A 19,396-nucleotide genomic window follows, 5' to 3' on the forward strand; every position below is an offset into this window, starting at 1 on the left:
ACCGTCACTGCGGGGAGACATGAAGACACTGAGAGGCCAAGTTCCTAAAACTGATTTTGGGAGCACAGCAGAAAGTGAAGATGAAAGGGCTGACGTGGCTGGAGGAGGTCTGAGGAAAATGATCACGGGAAGGAGCTGAGGAACTAGCCAGGAGTCACAGGGTCAGGGGAAGGAAGGGAATACCTGTCTCAGAGCAGCTCGAGAGAAGAGGATAATCCCACCTGCCCTCTGTTCCGACAAGCAAGAAAATGCACTTCAGAAAAGAAGGATGCTGAAGAGATGGCCCAGGGGTTAAGAGCACTGGCTGCTCTTGCAGAAGACCAGGGTTCAGTTCCCAACACCCATGCGGCAGTTAACAACCAACTGTAACTTCAATTCCAGAAGAGTCAACACCCTCTACTGGCCTCTGCAGGCATTGCACACACATGGAGCACTTAAATACATGCAGGCTAAACACACACACATTAAAAAATGAAATAAATAGTTCTTTTTAATTTAAAAAAAAAGAAGAGTGCTGCTTAGAAGTGAGGTCTTCAGAGGACAGCCAGGTGTCAGCCCTAAGGGGGAAATGACATCAGTGGAGTTTGTGAGACTTTAGATTGTTCACCTTCCAAGACAGAAGTCAGGATTTGATAAGGGGAGAGCGGGCAGCTGAGCCCATGTGGTTCAGGATGAGAGTTCAAAGAATGGAGGAAGACACTAGGACAAGCAGAATTAGGAGAGGGCTGGAATTGTTGCTAGGGAATACCTTTCCTCCAAACACAACCACAACGAGGAGTCTTACTGGGAACATATAGTGTACAAAGAATGCATTTTCATACATCTCAAGTCATGTCATATCTTGAGAGACAGGTCAGAGGTTAAGGGCACTTGTTCCTCCAGTGGACCCAAGTTTGGTTTCCAACACCCATGTCAGGTGGTTCACAATCACCACAACTCCAGTTTCAGATGATCTGACACCTCTGGCTTCTATGTGCACTTGCATTCAGGCACACACACAGAGAGACATACAGACACACACATGCACAGAGAGAGAGAGAGAGAGAGAGAGAGAGAGAGAGAGAGATCCACAATGCACATAAATAGTAAAATAAATCTTTAATTAAAAAAAAGAAAGAAAAAACCACTACATCATTTGCCCTCAAAGCAGCAGCTAGCTCAAGGGCTGAAAAGATAGCTCAGCAGTTAAGAGTACTGGCTGCTCTTGCAGAGGACCCAGGTTCCCAGCACCCACATGGCAGCTAACAACCATCTGAAATTCCAGTTCCAGTAGATCCAACATCCTCTTCTGACTTCTGTGGGCATTACATGACACAGGTGCATTTAACATCATACAGGCAATAAACTCATACACATAAAATAAAAAACAATAAAAATATTTTTTTTAAAAAGCAGCTATCTCAACCCCAGTTTTGCACTACTTAACACTTAGTCACAGACTATCTGAAGGAGCTGATTGCAATCTGACTCTTTGTAAATCAAGTGACAGTTTGTGATTCACCAGGAGAACTCAGCTTTTCCTGGAATACTATTGTGAATCCTTCACCAATGCAAAAATAATTCCCCAACTAGATAGTCCTCAGGAATTTGTTTGGCCTGTCCTGATTTTCTTGTTATTGGAAGGTATATTGACATAGAAGTGTGGGTCCGTGATGTTCAAAGTCTTCCGAACAATGAATTGTCTCTTTGATTAAGAAGGGGCTTGGGGGGTGGAGAGAGGGCTCAGCAGTTAAGAGCCCTAGTTGCTCTTGCAGAGGACCTGGATTAGATTCCCAGCACCCATATGGCAGCTAACAACTATTTGTAACTGCAGTTCCAGGGAATCCAAGGCCTTCTGATCTCTGCAGGCATTGCATGACATGGGTGTGCTTACACATATGCAGGCAATACACTCATACACATAAAATAAAAATAATAAATAAAATATTTTTTAAGAAAGAAAAGGTGGGGCACAGAAAAGGTGGGTGACAACAGGAACCCCAAGGCCCCAGGACACTGCTCCCCAGGACACTGGAAAGCGTGGCGAATCCTCTCCTTGAGCAGAGCTTTCTTCTGCATGGAATGTGGAGTGTCAAATGTGGATAAGCTATAAGTAGAAAACAATACATACGCGTTCATTAGCCTTGTTCTTTTAAAGATAAATGCTGTATGTGGGATAAATGCTGTGCACAAGAAATTATAAGCAGGTCCCATATGCTTGATATCTATTTCCACAGCTCCTACCCTCGTGCTTTCTGGGCATTTTGACAGATAGACGAGGCTAATTCAGGCAACACATTGCACTCAGCGGAGTAGGTGAAAATCCTTTCTCTTTAACTCTTTGCCACAAAAAGCAAGAATTCATTGCAAAGTAAGGAGAACCGAACATTTTTCTAGAATAGAAATCTACGATAAAGTAGGCTAGTTTTAATATTTTGGTTCCAAATAATAATGTTGAATGTATTAGCCTTTGATCAAAGCGTTTGGCATCTATCGTAATTAAATAACCCTCAGTGGAGAAGACACATGCTAATCACCATGGCATTTGATGGGTGGGGGGGTGCAAAAGCAAAGGAGAGAGAAAATTATTCAAAAGTAGGAGATACCTTGAATAATACATGGTGTATGCTTCTGTAACTATAATGCATTGTTAAAATTATATTAATCAAAATTGTGGAATTACTTGGGACACCCTTGTAACATCACAGTATTCTATGGGCAGCACACTTTCCAACCCTATAAAAGGACATAGAAAATGGTTGTACGTTGAGATAAGAAGTAATTTTTTTACTCACTTAACTTTTATGTATTTTTCACATTTCCCTTATGGAAAATGTCTTATTTTTAAACATAAGTGATAATTTCATGATCTGAGTTTTTAAAAGCTGAGAAATAGATTTTTTAAAGTAGGCAGTATAGGTACTCAATAAATATGTCATTATTGGCTAACCACAAAGTCTTTCTTATTATCTTTAAAGTTTCCCAATTCTGCATACCTTAAGCACATTCCAGTATGGAGAGCTGGATGAATTCTGACAAGCATGCACGTCACAGCCTAGACCAGAGCATCTCCTGCTCCCAAGGCTTCCTGTGCATTTCCACGGTCAGCTCTTTCCAGGCTCCTAGAACAGACAACTCCAGATCTGCTTTCTGTCATTACAGATTATGAATTTCTCCTGTCCTGGAATCAGATCTAAGTGCAATCACAATTTACACCATTTGGGCTCCACCTCCTTTCATTCAGCATAATGTCTGGGGTTAAACTTCATTGTTGTGGTTATATTCTGTCCCTATTACTGTGTATGTGTATATGTATACTATATGCATGCCCCACATATTTTTAGACATTCATTTAAATGTTTAAACTCTGAGTGCTTCCATGGTTTCCACTTGAAGACATTATGAATAACAGTACTGTGGTGTATGTGTTTAAGTCTTTCTTTTGGGAAAATTCTACCAGAAGAATTTCTTTTTTATTTATTTTATGTGTATGACTGTCATGCCTGTGTGCATGCAAGCACATTCCTGTCATGCAGTACTCACGGAATCCAGAAGAGGGGATCTGATCCCCTGGAACTGGAGTTAGGGATGGTTGTTAGCTGCCATATTGGTGCTGGGATTCAAACTCAGGTCCTCTGCAAGAGGAGCCAGTGCACTTCGAACCACTGAACCAGCCATCCAGCCCCCACCAGAAAATATTCTGTAGTGTATGGTAAGAATATATTTGATTTTCATTTTTAAAAAATCCTCTATATGTTTTCTGAAGTGGTTTTAACCATAGAACTTTCAAGTGAAAATCTTTTCAACCTTAGGGTAGGTATAAATGGAAAAATAAAAACGAATGCTATGCAAGAAAAAAACAAAAGGAACAAACCACAAATGCAACTTCCCATATCTATCATCAAAGCTGCAACGCTGCTGTGTAGACAACAGTAAGGAGATGAAAGGACAGGCAGCACACTGAGAAAATATTTACTACATACCATAACACGTAAGTGTGGAAAAGAACTTGCATCTGAATATACAAATAACTTGTACCATTCAATGATAAGAATTCAAACGCCCCATGAAAACAAAAGGGAAAGATTTGAGCAGACATTTCTTCAGAGAAGATAAACAGATGGCAAAAGAGCAGGCGGGTAGATGCTTCATCTCATCAGTCATCAGAGAAACGGAAGCAACGCCATGGTAGTTTGCCACCACATCTGCCTGAAAGTCTAGCGTTATGAAGGTCGATAGTGCCAGATGCTGGCATATCTGGGGAGCAACTGGAACTCTCAGACAATGTATTTTCAATTCTGTTTTATGTATTACTATTTTGGTGGGTGGGTGTGTCTGTTGGAGGGAGGGGGAGGCTTGTGCTCACCACAGCAAGCATGTGGAGAACAGAGACAACCTTCAGCAGTTGGTTCTCTCCTTTCACCATGAGTTCCTGGGATTGAACTTACCCACTGAGACATCTCATAGGCCCAGGCACCGTATTTTTCAATGGGATGAGTCCTCTCACACTGGTAACTTTAATACGTAGAGAATTGTTGTCTTGAGTCAGGTCTTCAGATTTAATTAATGCTCACACTGTTTCTCCTTATGTCCTTGGACTTTGCTTATTTCTGTGGTTAAATTATTGTATATAGCCTGGCTAAATATCAAGTATCTTTTTGTCAGGAAAGAAACCATTGTTATTCCTTAAACTTTTTTCTAAGGGTACCACCTCTAAAATGCTGCATTTCTTACATTCAATACATCGTAAGTTTGTTCTACTTCAATTTTTATAAATCATTTTAGGGGCCATACTGTATCTCTTTCCTATCTTATAAATTGTGTAACTACTTTAGTCAAAAGAATAACGCTAGCCATGGTGGCACAGGTCTTTAATCCCAACACTTGGGAGGCAGACACAGGTGGATCTCCGTGAGATCGAGGCCAGCCCAATCTACATATCAAGTTCCAGGCCAGCTGGGGCTATGAAGACCCTGTCCAAATGAAATGTCAAATGGAAGCAATTAGCAAATTTGTACACGATCTTTCAGTTTATAAATCAACTCCGAAAGTTGAATTTTCCTTTGACTCAAGTCAGGCTTGATGGATTCACTTAGACTATTGACTGTGCTGGGTTGCGGGGTTTGAGCTATAAAAATGAGAAAATTCAAGTGTGGTCTTCTGTACTCTAAAACCTCAGATCCCCTCCATTCTCTCAGGCTGCAGCATGGCCTGAAGAATGACAACAGAGGCCCGCTCCTGAATTTTGCTGAACGCACCTCCCTCCAAGTCTCGCTTACTCTGTTGCTGCTATTATGATTTTTCCAGAACTAAAATCAGATATTTTAGATGCAACTCAAAGGAAAACGATTTGATTTGCATTGTTTATATGGCAACATACAAAATTTCCACAATATTTTTATGATTTGTGGAGAAAATGAAACAGAATTGCAGCCTGACTTTTCCCTGTCCTTGGAGCAGGAGAGCTGGAGTTACAACTATACCCAGCAGCTCACACACCACAGCAGAAATGCTCTGATGGCGTGCTGGTAAAGGTCCCATATATTCTCTGACTTTCTAAATCTTTCAAATTTTGGCATCACATATAGTCCGTAGTTTTCCAAATTGTCGGTGGATTTTGCCCAACACTGGCCCGTTGCCCCCTTTTTGACACCAATATTGATGGGTACAGCTTCATTGTTAACATCTTCTACATTCCTTTAAAATGTCAACGTGTAGAGATTAAATCAGACGGCAAATTTGTTCATGGTACAGCCTGTACCTTCTTGGAGAAACATATTTAATTAATTAAGAATAAATACTATTGTGTGGGGGGAAAATGCAAGATCAAACTTCCAGCTGAACTCTTTAGGCCATTATGAATGACCTCTAAACCACAATGAAGAGTTCTTGGGAAAACTTCACCTAACTGGCACTCACAATGCATATTAATTCAGAAGCATGACCCTGCCAAAAATGAAAACCAGTCACTGTTTATAAATTCGAGAAGATAATTAGCACAGGCACCAAAGGAAAAACTCATCTTTGGTGTCAATCTTTCTGTGAACTTCCCTGTGGTGATGAGAGTTGTGTTTGCTGCTTTTCGCAGAGGTGTGATGGACAGAGGATGCCCTGCACCTGGAGCCGAGTGTGCAGCTGTTTGGAGTTGCACCTGCAGCCCAGTTAGGTATGACTATGTCCACTGTGAGTCCTTATTTATACAGCCTCTTAAAGCCCCTGAAGGGAGAACAAGTCTTGCAAACCCAACCCTGGTTGTGTATTGGGCCCTTTGGCATGCGAAAGAACAAAACCCCAAAGCCTGATTCCTCCTCCTGGGCCACTGGTTCCTCCTCCTGGGCCACTGGTTCCTCCTCCTGGGACACTGGTTCCTCCTCCTGGGCAACTGGTTCCTCCTCCTGGGCCACTGATTCCTCCTCCAGGGCCACTGATTCCTCCTCTGGTCCTGTGGGCATGAGGTCAGGACAGTAGTATTTTCTGTAATGCCTCGTGGTTCTGTCCTGAAGTTTGGTCTAAAACACCATATACACCAGCAGTTTCCAACTCAAGCTTCTCAGATAACAGAGAAATTACAAGCAGGATGCAAGACTCTGGAGCCATTTCCAGTTTATCAGAAATCCCAAGAGAAACTGAAAATGCAAGATACAACATCCAAGGTTCTTATGTAATGTAGGGTTTTTTTAAAGATTTATTTTACTTTTAATTATAGGAGGGTATGTGTATTGAGTGCAGGTAACTGTGGAGGCCAAAGGGGGGCATCCAATACCCTAGTGCTGGACTTACAGGCTATTATGAACTGCCTAATGTGGATGCTGAGAACTGAATGCAGGACCTCTGCCAGAGCAGTAGACACAAGCCCGGAGCCGTTCCTCCAGCCCTAACATCCAGGATATTTTTTTGTCAGTGGGTTGATTAGTTGATTAATTAGTTGGCCTATAATTTTGTGGGCTCAATATTCCTCCTGAAAGGCAGACTGATTTCTTTAATAAGCAGAAAATGGAGAAGTGAGTTATTGCAAAAAGTGGCTTTAGTGGACTCAGACCTTCATTTCTGTATCCGTTTAGGAAAACCTAAAAAGCCATGGGCGGAGTCTAGGCTCTCACCTACACAGCATTCATGCCTCGTCATCTTCATTTTGTACTGGGGAAGTTCTCTCCCCCAGTGTCAGTCTGAGTTCATTGGAACTAACAACTGGATCTGAGATCAGCATCTAACCCAGATCTGGGTATGCAAATACCATCATCTTCAGCCAGGACAACTGGTTCAAGTTCATGAAGATGAGCCTTGTCAGGACTACAGGGACATCAAAGCTCAGCCCTGAGATTCTTCTAGAATGACAGGAAAGAAACCTCGATGAATAAAAAGTCTGTTAACAGGAAGGTAATTCAGAGACACACAGAGACTAACTGTGTGTCAGGGATGATCCTGGTTGTCAGGGATGTCATTGGATACATTTAATTTTGTTAAATTTTTCCCACCTTCCTTCTGTCTTTCCTTCATTCATTTGTGGAAGAGAATTTGAGTTGAGATCCTGTTACAGCAGCCAAGCAATCTCCAACAAATGCAGATCTCTGAGCTAGAGAAATCTTCTAAAGCTGGAGACACCTTGAGATGCCCCACTGCCCTGACTAGAGATGCTTTGCTGTGGTGATTAACCATCAGCATCAACTTGACTGGACTTAGAATCACCATGGTAACACACCTGTGTCTATGAGAGAGTTTCAAGAAAGGTTTAATTGAGGGAAGAAATCCACCCTGAATGTGGGAAGACCATCCCACAGGCTGGGGTCCTGGACCGGCTGAAAAAGAGAATGTCAGCTGAGGACCAGCATTCACCTCCCTCTGCTTTCTAACTGCAATTGCAGTGTGACCAGACACCTCATACTCCTGCTGCTCTGCCTTCCCTGCCTGGTCAACTCCTCCCTCAGACTGTGAGGCAACGAAAACCTTTCATTCCTTAAACTCCTCTGGTCAGGTAGTTTGTCACAATGAGAAAAGTAGCTAATGCATTTGCTTTTTCCTTTTCTTTTAGTGAAGTCAAATATTTAAGTTCCTAGAGCCAGAACCTTGAGGAAATTTCCAGTCAATCACCTATGTATGAGCCTGTTCCTGTTTCTCCACTAGGCATGATAGGAAAGTGAAAATCAGTACCAGTCCTGGTCCCTGCCTTCAATAAGTTCACCACTGAGTCAGAGAGACAGTAAACAAATTAAAAAAAAAAAAATGGAAGCCAGGCATGGTGGCAGTGTGCACCGTTAAGCCTCGCACTTGGGAGGTAGAGGCAGGTGGATCTCTTTAGTTCAAGGCCAGCATGGTCTACATAGCAGGTTCCAGGCCAGCTGAGGTTACAGGGAGACCCGATGTCAAAAAGACCAAGAAGAAAAGAAAAACTCCAAATCATGCCTCCATATTAAAGAATTAAGAGGTAGAAAGGGATGGAAATATGCAATTCACCCTAAGTGTTCAAAGTCTCCTATACCTTGCAAAGGCCAACAACTTCAATCTCAGAGCTTCATGTTTATACCTAAAACTGGATGTGGGGCTTATGGACGTTTCCCAACCCTAAGGTAGATTCTATGTCTTCTCTGTTAAAATCTGTCATCTTCTAAAACAATAGAAGAATGTTCTCCCTCGTCCTTCAGGTCTCTACCGCTCTTTAACTTTCCATCCTTCTCTAATCCTGGATTGAATTACAGAATACCTCAGTAACAGAATAAGAGAAAATGTAGGTATTAAAGGTCCTCCTGCGTCTGCTCAGCTTCTTTACTGCCTTAATTTTCTCTATGAATTCTTACTAAGCTTTCTGTTAATGCCTGGGTAGGAAGGCATGAGGCAATGAAGTGGAAATTACATGATTTGGCTACTTATAACTCTTATTTTTAAATAAAAAGTTGGCATTTAATTGAGTGATAAAATAATAATATTAAAATATTAGCCAGCACGATCCCCACCTGCATACCCCAAGTGGTCTCTTACTGTGACTTTGGCTTACCCTCTGCTCAGTCAGCTAGGCTGCTCTGTTCTAATTATTTCACAGAAAAGCTTCAGCAGAAAACAGAGGCCAAATCCAAAGCAGTGGCCAAAACTGTGAGGAGGATGTGCACTGTAGGCTGAACCAGACAAGGGAGATCTGTGAGAAAAACCTTCTGAGTTCAGTCAGGCAGATAGAGCTTGGACAGGATCACAGCTTCCCACTCTGTGGTGTGGCAGAGGAGAAGGGGGCGGTCTGACTGGTAAAGAGCGGCTCGGAGGTAGCAGCAGACCCACTGGACCTCCCGAGATTGTGTCTCCTGGAAGAAGGCCTTTCTCAGTAGTGGCTCATGGGAACTAACCCCTGGCGTGCAAACAAGACACATGAATGTCACAACCATGATGAGCAAAGACAACAAGGATCAGATGGCTAAATGGATATCTTCAAGGATGCCCATGTGAGAAACGACACCATGGACCAGATTCCGCCCACCCCCACCTCTGCCAGTGCAGAGTCACCCAAAACACCAGATCTTAACATTAAATAATTTATAAAGGCAGATGGAATATCTGTTAAGCTCTATTAAAAAAACTGACACATTTAAGTAATCAAAACCTATTACCCAGCTGAATAATAATGTTCAAGTGATGGTTTCTGATGCAGAAGCTTCCCTTTCACATTGATGATTATGAATTTCTGTGAGTGATCTCTTTCTAAAATGAAGCTGATCAAAACTTTACAACTGACAAATATGATCAACAATCATCACGTAACCGTAGAGTCACAAAAGCTGAACGAGCTGAACTTGACCTTCTTAAAAAACAGACAGGATTGAAACATTTGCAAGCCAGCAGGCACTGAAGGCTTCTCTTCAAATGATGCTCTATAATGCTGCCATTCCCCAGAGTGACGAGTGGGCGGCTTAAGACCACAGCAGGGAAAAACCTCTGAGCTTTTATGCTGGGAGTAAATTAAAAAGTATTTATAATGTCACTCATTTGGAGTCTCCAAGCTCATGAACCGTTTATATCGCACTGGAGTATATCGCTTTAAAAAGGATTTCCAGAGTCTCTGTTTTCAGCCTTCAACACGATCTGTTCGAGGAGAGGAACTGGGTGAGCTCCAGCGGACACCTCTCAATACTACAGGCCCTTCCCCCTGGATTTAACATCCGTGCCGTCTACTTCATCTTTGCACATTCTTCCTTGCCTTAAAACATTTGGTCATTCGATAATTAGTTACTGACCACCTGCTATGTGGGAGGGATAGTGCTGGGCCCCGAGAAAACTGCTGTCATCCAAAAGTCACCACTGACTCTACATTCCAGTACAGAAAGGTCAGGGAAATATTTTTTTAAAGAAATAAATGGATGAAATAATCTAAGGTTGTGACGGGTGCTAGGAAGAAAATAGAGATAAGATACAATATACGATAATCAGATAAGAGGGAAAGTTGTTTTTATTTAGAGGCATCAGTAATGAAGCATCTTGTGACACAGACTTGCAGGGTCGGGGTGAATCGGACCTGCGATGATCTAGAAAGTGGCAAATTATGAAGATGTCTCAGAGAGAGGATCAGTCTGGTTCATGTCAGGAGATTTGTGGTTGAAACTGAGTGACCCAGAGGAAGAATGGTCCAGGGCCCAGTAAGACAGGGATGGATGGGCAGCCACTTACTGCATCCTGTCGGTCCTGTGCCTCTGCCCCAGCACTCCTTTCTGGCCGTTACTTCCTAACCTAACTTCATCCTCTTTCCCACTGTCAGGCCCAACCGCTGGAGTGCTCCGGGTTCCACTCCTGCCTCAGCCCTTCTAAGTTTCTACCAGCATTTACCAACCAATGCTGAAAAGCCCCCAGTTGTGATGTCAGGTTTTCCACAGAGCCACACTGATGATCGCTGAAGCACAGGAGTGCCAACGTGCAAGAGCTGAGCGTGTTGCACATCTGCAGAACACACAGGCAGAAAAGGAGGGGAGTCAACCTCGGTAACTGCATCTGGAAACAACATGTAACAGTTGTGCATGACACATCTCAGCAGGGCTCAGAGTAAGATCACACTTGGTAAAACCAATCACACACACAAAAAAGAGGTTTCCTCTTAAACACCCAAAAGGAAAGTATAACCAAAGATTAATGGGGTCAATATAATTTTTAAGAGTCTATGTGTATAGCTAAAGGCTACATAACAAGAAACAATGCCAGACAGGAGATACCGAGATACTTTCTTTTGAGTTATTAGCCAGGGTGGCCCAAGGGACTCCCATTCAGTAACCCAGCATAGAACTGGGAAAATGAACAGCAGACCCCATCTTATCTAAAGGAATATTGACAACTGATTGCTGCTAGATGAGGAACTGCCGATCTTCCTAAAACACGGATCTCTAGATAGGCTGACTAGATTCAGCAGACGGACAAGCACTGGAGAATGGCTGCGGGTGTCGACAACACAGCGGACAGTAACAGGGATGACAGAGTATATGGCTCCAGTGTGTGGGAGGGGGGGAGGCTATAGGAGGGTGACATTTGGGAAGTGGGTATATAGATAAATAAGATTGTGTGGGATGTTCTGTATGATATACACACAGAAAAATCAACATTTTTTTTAAAAAGACATATTTGAGGAGGAAGCATAAAAATTTACTTCATGTTAAACAGTAGAGGTGATAAACATTACCAGTGAAATCTACCTGATGACTTTACATCCATACTCAGGTACTAAGGATCTGAGTGTAACCAACTGTGACTAGTAATCATCAGATACATAGAGATTAAAGACACATATGCAAACATCTAAGTGCATTTAACTGCATTAAAAATGTAGGAAACAGCATATTTTAAAATGAAGTGGAGATCTTCTTTAAAGGGTAAAATCTCATTCAATTTTATGTCCTACAGGGTTTCTACTGAGTTCAATATTGTATAACTGTATTAATTCAACTGTGAACCTAAAAATTTACAGTCACTTTTGAAAAATGTATCCTTGCTCTGGAAATTATTACTGAATATGTTAAAGCTGTAATGAAATGCTGCTTCTAATCATGTGGTTATTAATTTTTCAATTAAAAAATAATTCTTCAAAGCATAAAAATTTGCTCCTTAATAATTAGTTTAAAATTTTTTTGTGTGTGTTTTGACTGAATGTATATAAGTGCACCATGTGTCTGTAATACCTGAAGAAGCCAGAAGAGGGCATTGGATCCCCCTGGAAATGGAATTACAGATGGTTGTTAGCTGCCATATGGGTGCTGAGAACCAAATCTGTGCCCTCTGCAGGAGCAGCCAATGCTCTTAGCCACTGAGCCACCTCTCCAGCTTCCTCACATGTTTAATTTTATCATAAATTACAATTTAGAATTTAAACATTGGGGAGATTGTATAACGTATTAATTCAACTGTAAACCTAAAAATTAACAGCCAATTTTAAAAGAGATGCATCTTAGCTCTGGAAATTGTTATTGAATATGTCAATGCTATTGTAATGAAATGCTTCTTCTAATTATGTGGTTATTAAATAATTTTTTTAATGAGGATTCCAAACATGTAACTGTTTATTTCTTTGACTGCCTGTCACATAGCAGGGCACACATTGTCTCTTCTCTGTCCTAAACTTGCTTGAAGGTCAAGTTTCCAGTGGCAGAAAGAGCATCCAGCCACAAGATGTCTATCTAGTGGGGTCGTGGGACACTCATCTAGTGACTAAGGAACGTGTCTTCATCCTCTTTCCCACAAGGGGTACAGAGGTTTCGCCTACATAGATGAATATTTTATGTTGTTTTATGTTTATCTTTGTGATATTGAGTAGCCTTACAATAACTACAAACAACTAGGAAAGTTTACTATTGGACATTTCTACTTATTGTAGGGAAGCTGGAAAATCTTTGTGATATTGAGTAGCCTTACAATAACTACAACAACTAGGAAAGTTTACTATTGGACATTTCTACTTATTGTAGGGAAGCTGGTAGAATGTACGTCTTAGATCCCCATTAGCCTTGAACTTTGCTCTGAGTTTTAGGTTGATATTTTCAACTTCCTTCTATATGAAGAAATGAACAACAGGTCCAAGAGTGAACTCATCGTTCTCCTCCACAAACCTAACCCTACTACTTCTGTCTGCACACAATGGCTGTACCTTCCTTTGGTTACCCACCCAGAACTTAGGAGCCAATTTAGACTCTAGCTCGCTCGTGCCCCACCCCGCTCAACTAGTAGGTACACCCAGTCTTAGAGTTCTTAGACATTTCCCAGGATTCCTTGCTGTCTCTGCTTTTTTAGAACCTCTTAAGTTAGGTCCCAATACCTTTCCTTAGACTCCTAATGGGCTTCTTTGCCTCCAGCCTGCCTCCGCATACTGTCTGTGTCCTAACCACTGTCTGCACATGCTCTCCCGTACTAAAGTCCTCTCACACTTCAGTCCCTTCACACCCTCATAGTCAGTGCAGCAGATTTTCAGTCAGCTCTCCCTTTAGAATTCAGCTAGAGTCTAACCACTTCAGACCATCTTTACCTAATCGCCCTATTCAGATATTGTACCCTTCTTAGCTGGATTATTGTGACAGTCTCCGATTCGGATCCTTGCTGAAATCTTTGTTCCATGTCACTGATTTTCTTCTCCAAAGGCAAAGTAATACGGTGGCTATTAGGCAGGGTTCTTTAGAGAAACAGAACTGATGGACTACATAGATTTACCATAACACTCACACAGTAGGGGCTGAGTTCAACCATGGCTGTCTGCGTGCTGGAGAGGCTGAGAATCTGGTAGCTGCTCAGTCTACTGGATGCCTTCAAATTTGGTGCTGGAAGATTCCTGGAGTCACTGATCTTCAGTTCATGTTGGAAGGCCGTTATGAAACAAGACAGCAACAGTGACAGAGACACCGGTGAGAAGCAAAGACAATGACAGGCAGGTGGGAAGCAAAGACAGGCAGGCAGGCTTTGGTGCCTTTTCCTCAGAGCTCTTTATATCTGGGCCCTTGGTCACCGATCCGAAGGTTGCTGTCCGCTGGGGAAGGGGAGGTGTCGTCTTCCATCAGTCGCTTCTTCCTAGAAGAGTCCTCATATTTACCTGGAGGCCTGTCTTAGTTGATTCCAGATTGTGTCAAGTTGACAGCCAAGGTGAACTGTCACCCAGCACATCACATTTTGACCTGACGTTTCCCATTTTACCCGTTCGTTACAACGGTCACCACCTGTCAAGCTGCCTTCTCAGCCTCGGTTGCTCTCTCATCTGCTCACTCTTCTCCAAACACAGTAGCCTTCCCACACCTTTTCTTGTGGGTTTCTCGAATGTTGTTCCGTCTGCCTTGAAGGCCTCTCCCCTCCAGGTGGACATGGCTCACTCAAACCCCATCAGCGTCTTCTGTGACACAGCAAGAGCACCACCTGCCCCTTCCTTTCCATGGATGCTCCACTTTCTCCTGTCACACACACGCACACACACACACGCACACACACCAGGATATAAGCTTCAAAGTGCACAGCTATTTCCTAGCAGTCTTTGGTCCTCTGCACTGACCCCCAATCACTAGCATGCAAACGTTCCTTAGTAAATACTTTCTCAACGACTGAGCTGCTCTTGTGACCGGATTAAGTCTGTCTTTTCCTTGTTTTGCTCAAATTTGTTTTCATCAGCATGAACATCATCCCCTCTATAGGTTCAGTCTGAGATAATTATTCCTTCCCTCTATACCCATAACCCTGACTGCATCACCGTCTAGCAATTATCTATTAAAATGACGTGAATCTATCTCAGCCTCTTGTTCAACATATGTGGTAAGCAGGTATTGAACTCAACAACCCTAAGTGCTGCAAATACAGCATAGGACAGTCAGGCACTCTCACTCGGGGCTCTGGAGGTGAGCAATCTCATTCTTGGATGAGCTCCCAACACTTAATGTTACTTGACACAGTAAGATGAGTAATGAGTACCTCTATTTGGACCTCATCTCTTACACTTTATGTGTAAAAAAATACTCTCTCTTCATGTTGCCTGTCTTTCATCACAATAAAGGGTATAAAATGTGAAGATATTAACTTGTCCTGTATAAGGTCTACAACTCTCTCCCAAACCCAAAGTCGAAGGCATTCAGACACTTTCACCAGGAAAGGAACCAAAGAAAACAAAGAAGGTGTTCAACTGGTTTGTTTACTTTAAAATCAACTAGGTTGGGCTAAGGAGCTGACTCAGTGGTTAAAGTGCTTGCCACACAGCATGAGGACCAGAGTTCAGATCCCCAGAGCCCATGGAAAAGACAGTTTATGGTGGTGGGCATCTCTAACCCCAGCGTTCCCATGGCAAGATGAGAGACAGAGACAGGAGAATCACAGGAAGCTCACAGAGGTGAGGTGATGGCATGGGAGGTGATCAAGAGACGCTGCCTCAAGGTAGAAGGCTGGGACGAACACACTACGTTGACCTCTGACCTGCACACATGCCATGACACACATGTGCCTGCCCTCTCATATGCACACAGGAGCACACATACACGCTACACAATTATACATATGTATATACACACACAAGAGCACAGCTCAGTTGATACACATACACACACATACACATTGCACACATACAAATATATACACACACAGGAGCACAGCTCAGTTGCTACACAAACACACACATACACATTACACACACACACATTACACACACATACACACATACATACATATACACACAGGAGCATGGATCAGTTAGTACACATACACCACACACATATACATACATACACACGGAAGTAGGGCTCAGCTGGTACACATACATACCACAGGAACATTCATACACACTATACGCACACATATACTTTTTTTTTTTTTTGTCTTTTTGAGACAGGGTCTCCCTGTAGCTCCAGCTGTCCTGGAACTCACTATGTAGACCAGGCTGGCCTTGAACTCACAGAGATCCCCCTGCCTCTGCCTCCCGAGTGCTGGGATTAAAGGTGTGCGCCACCACGCCCGGCACATGCACATTTTTAAAAGAATAAAGCAGAGGCCTGGGGAGATAGCTCGGTTGCTAAAGTGCTCAACTTGCAAGCAAAAGATCTTGAATTCAATCCCCAAAACCCAAATAAAAAAGCATGCACTTGCAATTCCAGTGTTGGGAAGGTGGGGGTAGGTAGATCCCGGGCTTGCTGCCAGCCAGTCTAGCCAGTGGGCCAGCTCCAGAGGTATAGCCTCTGTTTCAATACACAAGGTAGATGTGACTGAGGAATGACACCCGAGGTTGTCCTCCAGCTTCTACATGCACTCACAGACATGTCACTCACACACACACACAGAGCAGAGCTGCTGTGAATAATTATACATGAGCCATTAGTGGGTAACTGTTTAGCTTGGATGAATACTTTGAAGTCGTGGTAAGGTGTGTGATAATGTATGTTTCACTTAAGAAAAACCACCAAACTATTCTCCAATGTGAATGAACCAGTTTGTGTCTCAGAAAATTCTGAGAATTCTAGTCGCTTCACAGCCAAGTCAGAACTTGGCATTGTTGTCTTGTTAAATGTATGTTCATTCATTCTGACAGGGCCATGTTCTCTAAGGCCTGTGGAAAATCAAGAAGTGATCAGCACTGTATTCTCATAATACACTTCCATAGAGTCCAGATAGTCCAGCCTGGGACAAAACAGCCAGGACTGTGTGAGCTCTTTTTTGATGAATGGGGCAGCAGACCCAAATGAATTTGGGGATCTAAGAGGTAGGAATCCGAGGAGAAGAGACCAACCACAGCTGGCTGGACACAGCTTCTCCCCAGTGTATGGGAAGCCAATAGCTGGATCTACGACTAAGATGATGGGGAGGGAACTATTGAGAACCCAAAGTGTCCTCTAGCCCAAGCCCGTGTCTTCGGAAAACTCAGGTGTCATCCTAAAGAGCAGGATAAGGGGAAAGAGGTATTTTCCTTTAATTTACAGGATTTAAACCGTAAATCCACATAATTCATATCCCAAATAGCTGAGCTCATTTACAAATAGAAGAATTGGGGTTGGAGGGATGGCTGGGTGGTTACGAGCACTGGCTGCTCTTGCAGAGGACCTGAGTTTGGTTCCCAGCATCCATATGGCAGCTAACAACCAACTGTAATTCCATTTCCAGGGATCCAACACCCACTTCTGGCCTCCATGGGCATTGCACACACATACATGCGAAACACTAAGGCACATAAAATTAAATAATTTTTAAAAAAAGAATAGCAGAATTGTGAGCAGACCACAGATCTGGTGCCATATGTGGTGGCATAAGTCACTAATGCTGGCACTCAGAAGTCTGAGGCAGGAGGATGGTATATCAGAAGCTCTGGACCATGTAAACAGTGTGAACTGACATGGCCTTTTACTTTCCAACCCTTCTGCTAGCTCTTTCTGAGAAAAAAATGAATACTGTACTGTCCATCAACTTATATAAACTTAAACCAAATGTAAAATACTTGATAAAGTTTTAATAATGTTTTTCTTTTTGGCTCAATGAACTGATCATCCAATTATGCACATATTTATAAAAATCATTTAAGGAACCAGGACCAAGTGACTATTGTCTCCCAGACCATGGTCATGTATGTTCCATACAGGAATCCATTGTCTATTGAAACATCACCCGGCCAGCTCTCTGCTGGGTCTAATAATCTTGACTCATAATTTCCCAAACTCTCAATCATCTTCACGTTTCTCTTCTGTGAACTTCTTTTATCATCTAAAACTCTGCTTTTGTTCAAAAGCCCAGCACTAAATCCTATCACCCTCCAACCCGGTGCAGTGAAAACCAGCAAACAACATTTAAAATACCCCAGGCTATATGGAGAAAATATAAATTTTCCTCATTGAGTTGTAAAATTAATAAGCATTATTACTCTAAAATAGTTGAAATAATAAACTTCCAGGAAAAAGTAGTATAATGGCGGCAAGGTGACCCAGCTGCCATGCCCAAGGGCCTGAGTTCCATCCCTGCGACCCACGTGGGGCAAGGGGAGCATCAACTCCTGCAGGGGGTCCTCTGATGTCCACATGCACGCTATGGCACATGCCTCCCCACTCAGAAAATAAATACACATGAAAAATTAAAGGAAAAGAGTATTATAAATAAAATAACAGAAACCACTGTAACCCCACCTGCAGGGACCACCCTTCTAAGTGTGTTAATTCTCCTTTGTCCACACTGGTTAAATAACACCAATTGACAATGTATTCAGTGTCTCAACTTTTCCACTGTCCTCTAATTTAAATTACTTATAGATACAATAATATCTTGCTTCATAATGACATCATAATTTAATTAATCATTCCCATGCTGTTAGAAAAATAGTTTTCCTTACAATTAAATAACATTGTAAAGGTTTTGGTAATTATCCAAGGGAGACTTACTCATCTTTGCCAGGGTTGAATATGGTCTGTTATTTCTGACTGGTATATGAGTGACTAAATTTATTCTTGGGGATTATAACGCTCTGGAGTTTTTTAAATTATTATTACTATTTCTATTGGTGTTTACCAAAGTCATTTCAAATTTATTTCTACTAAAGGTGTGAATTTAGCTGAGATACTTTAAATTACTGTATTACAAATAAGTGATGTTAGAAAATACATAGAAGGGCATCCCTGCTATAGACAAAATAATCAAAAAGGTATAAATAACAATAAAGAATGGGGCCCTTGAGATGGCTCAGCAGGTACAGGTGCTTGCCACCAAGTGTAATGACCTGAGTTCAATCCAAAGGACCCACATTGTGGAAGGTCATCTGTTCTCTGAGCACCACATGCAAGCCATGGTATGTGTACACATACACACGCACAGAAGATAAATAAATAAAAATTCAAAACAAAAAAACTGTTAATACATAAAAGTTAGTGAAAATAATACCAAAATGATTGCAGAGTTTATATATATGGGTTCAAATTAGTCCTTAAAGATAATAACATATGCCATTTAGGGCAATTCATTTCACAATAAATTATATATTTTTCAACACATAATAGTTTAAAAACTTAGAGCTCTTATCACTCAAAGATTGTGAAATAAGATCAACTTTCTGAAATGGAAGCCTTTGCTTTTTAAACTTAATTGGACCAGACTATTTTCTCCACTGACTATGTTGACTGAGCCCTTCCTCCGCCCCAGAGAGCACAGCAATGGGCCAATTTGCTTTGTATCTGCTAAAAACAGCAATTGAAAAGTTAAGCCAATTTTTGTTTCAGAGAAAATTATTAACCCACTGTTAATGGGTAAAAGAATGCATTCTGGGCAGCGTTTCATGGGCAAATGGTCAAGATATGGGATGAGATAGTGGCCTTGACAGAAGGAGAAACAAACTGGGAACCTGAGCAAAAGTAAGCGTGGACCAGGGGCAGAGCTCAGGCCAGAGCTCAGGGCAGGGCGCTGGCTTAGCCTGTGAAGGGCCTGGCTTCAAGCCCCAGGAAGGAAGGAAGGAAGGAAGGGAGGGAGGGAGGGAGGGAGG

Source organism: Nannospalax galili, unplaced genomic scaffold (assembly GCF_000622305.1).
Source record: "Nannospalax galili isolate Female #2095 unplaced genomic scaffold, S.galili_v1.0 scaffold364, whole genome shotgun sequence".
In the NCBI taxonomy this organism is placed as follows: Eukaryota; Metazoa; Chordata; class Mammalia; order Rodentia; family Spalacidae; genus Nannospalax; species Nannospalax galili.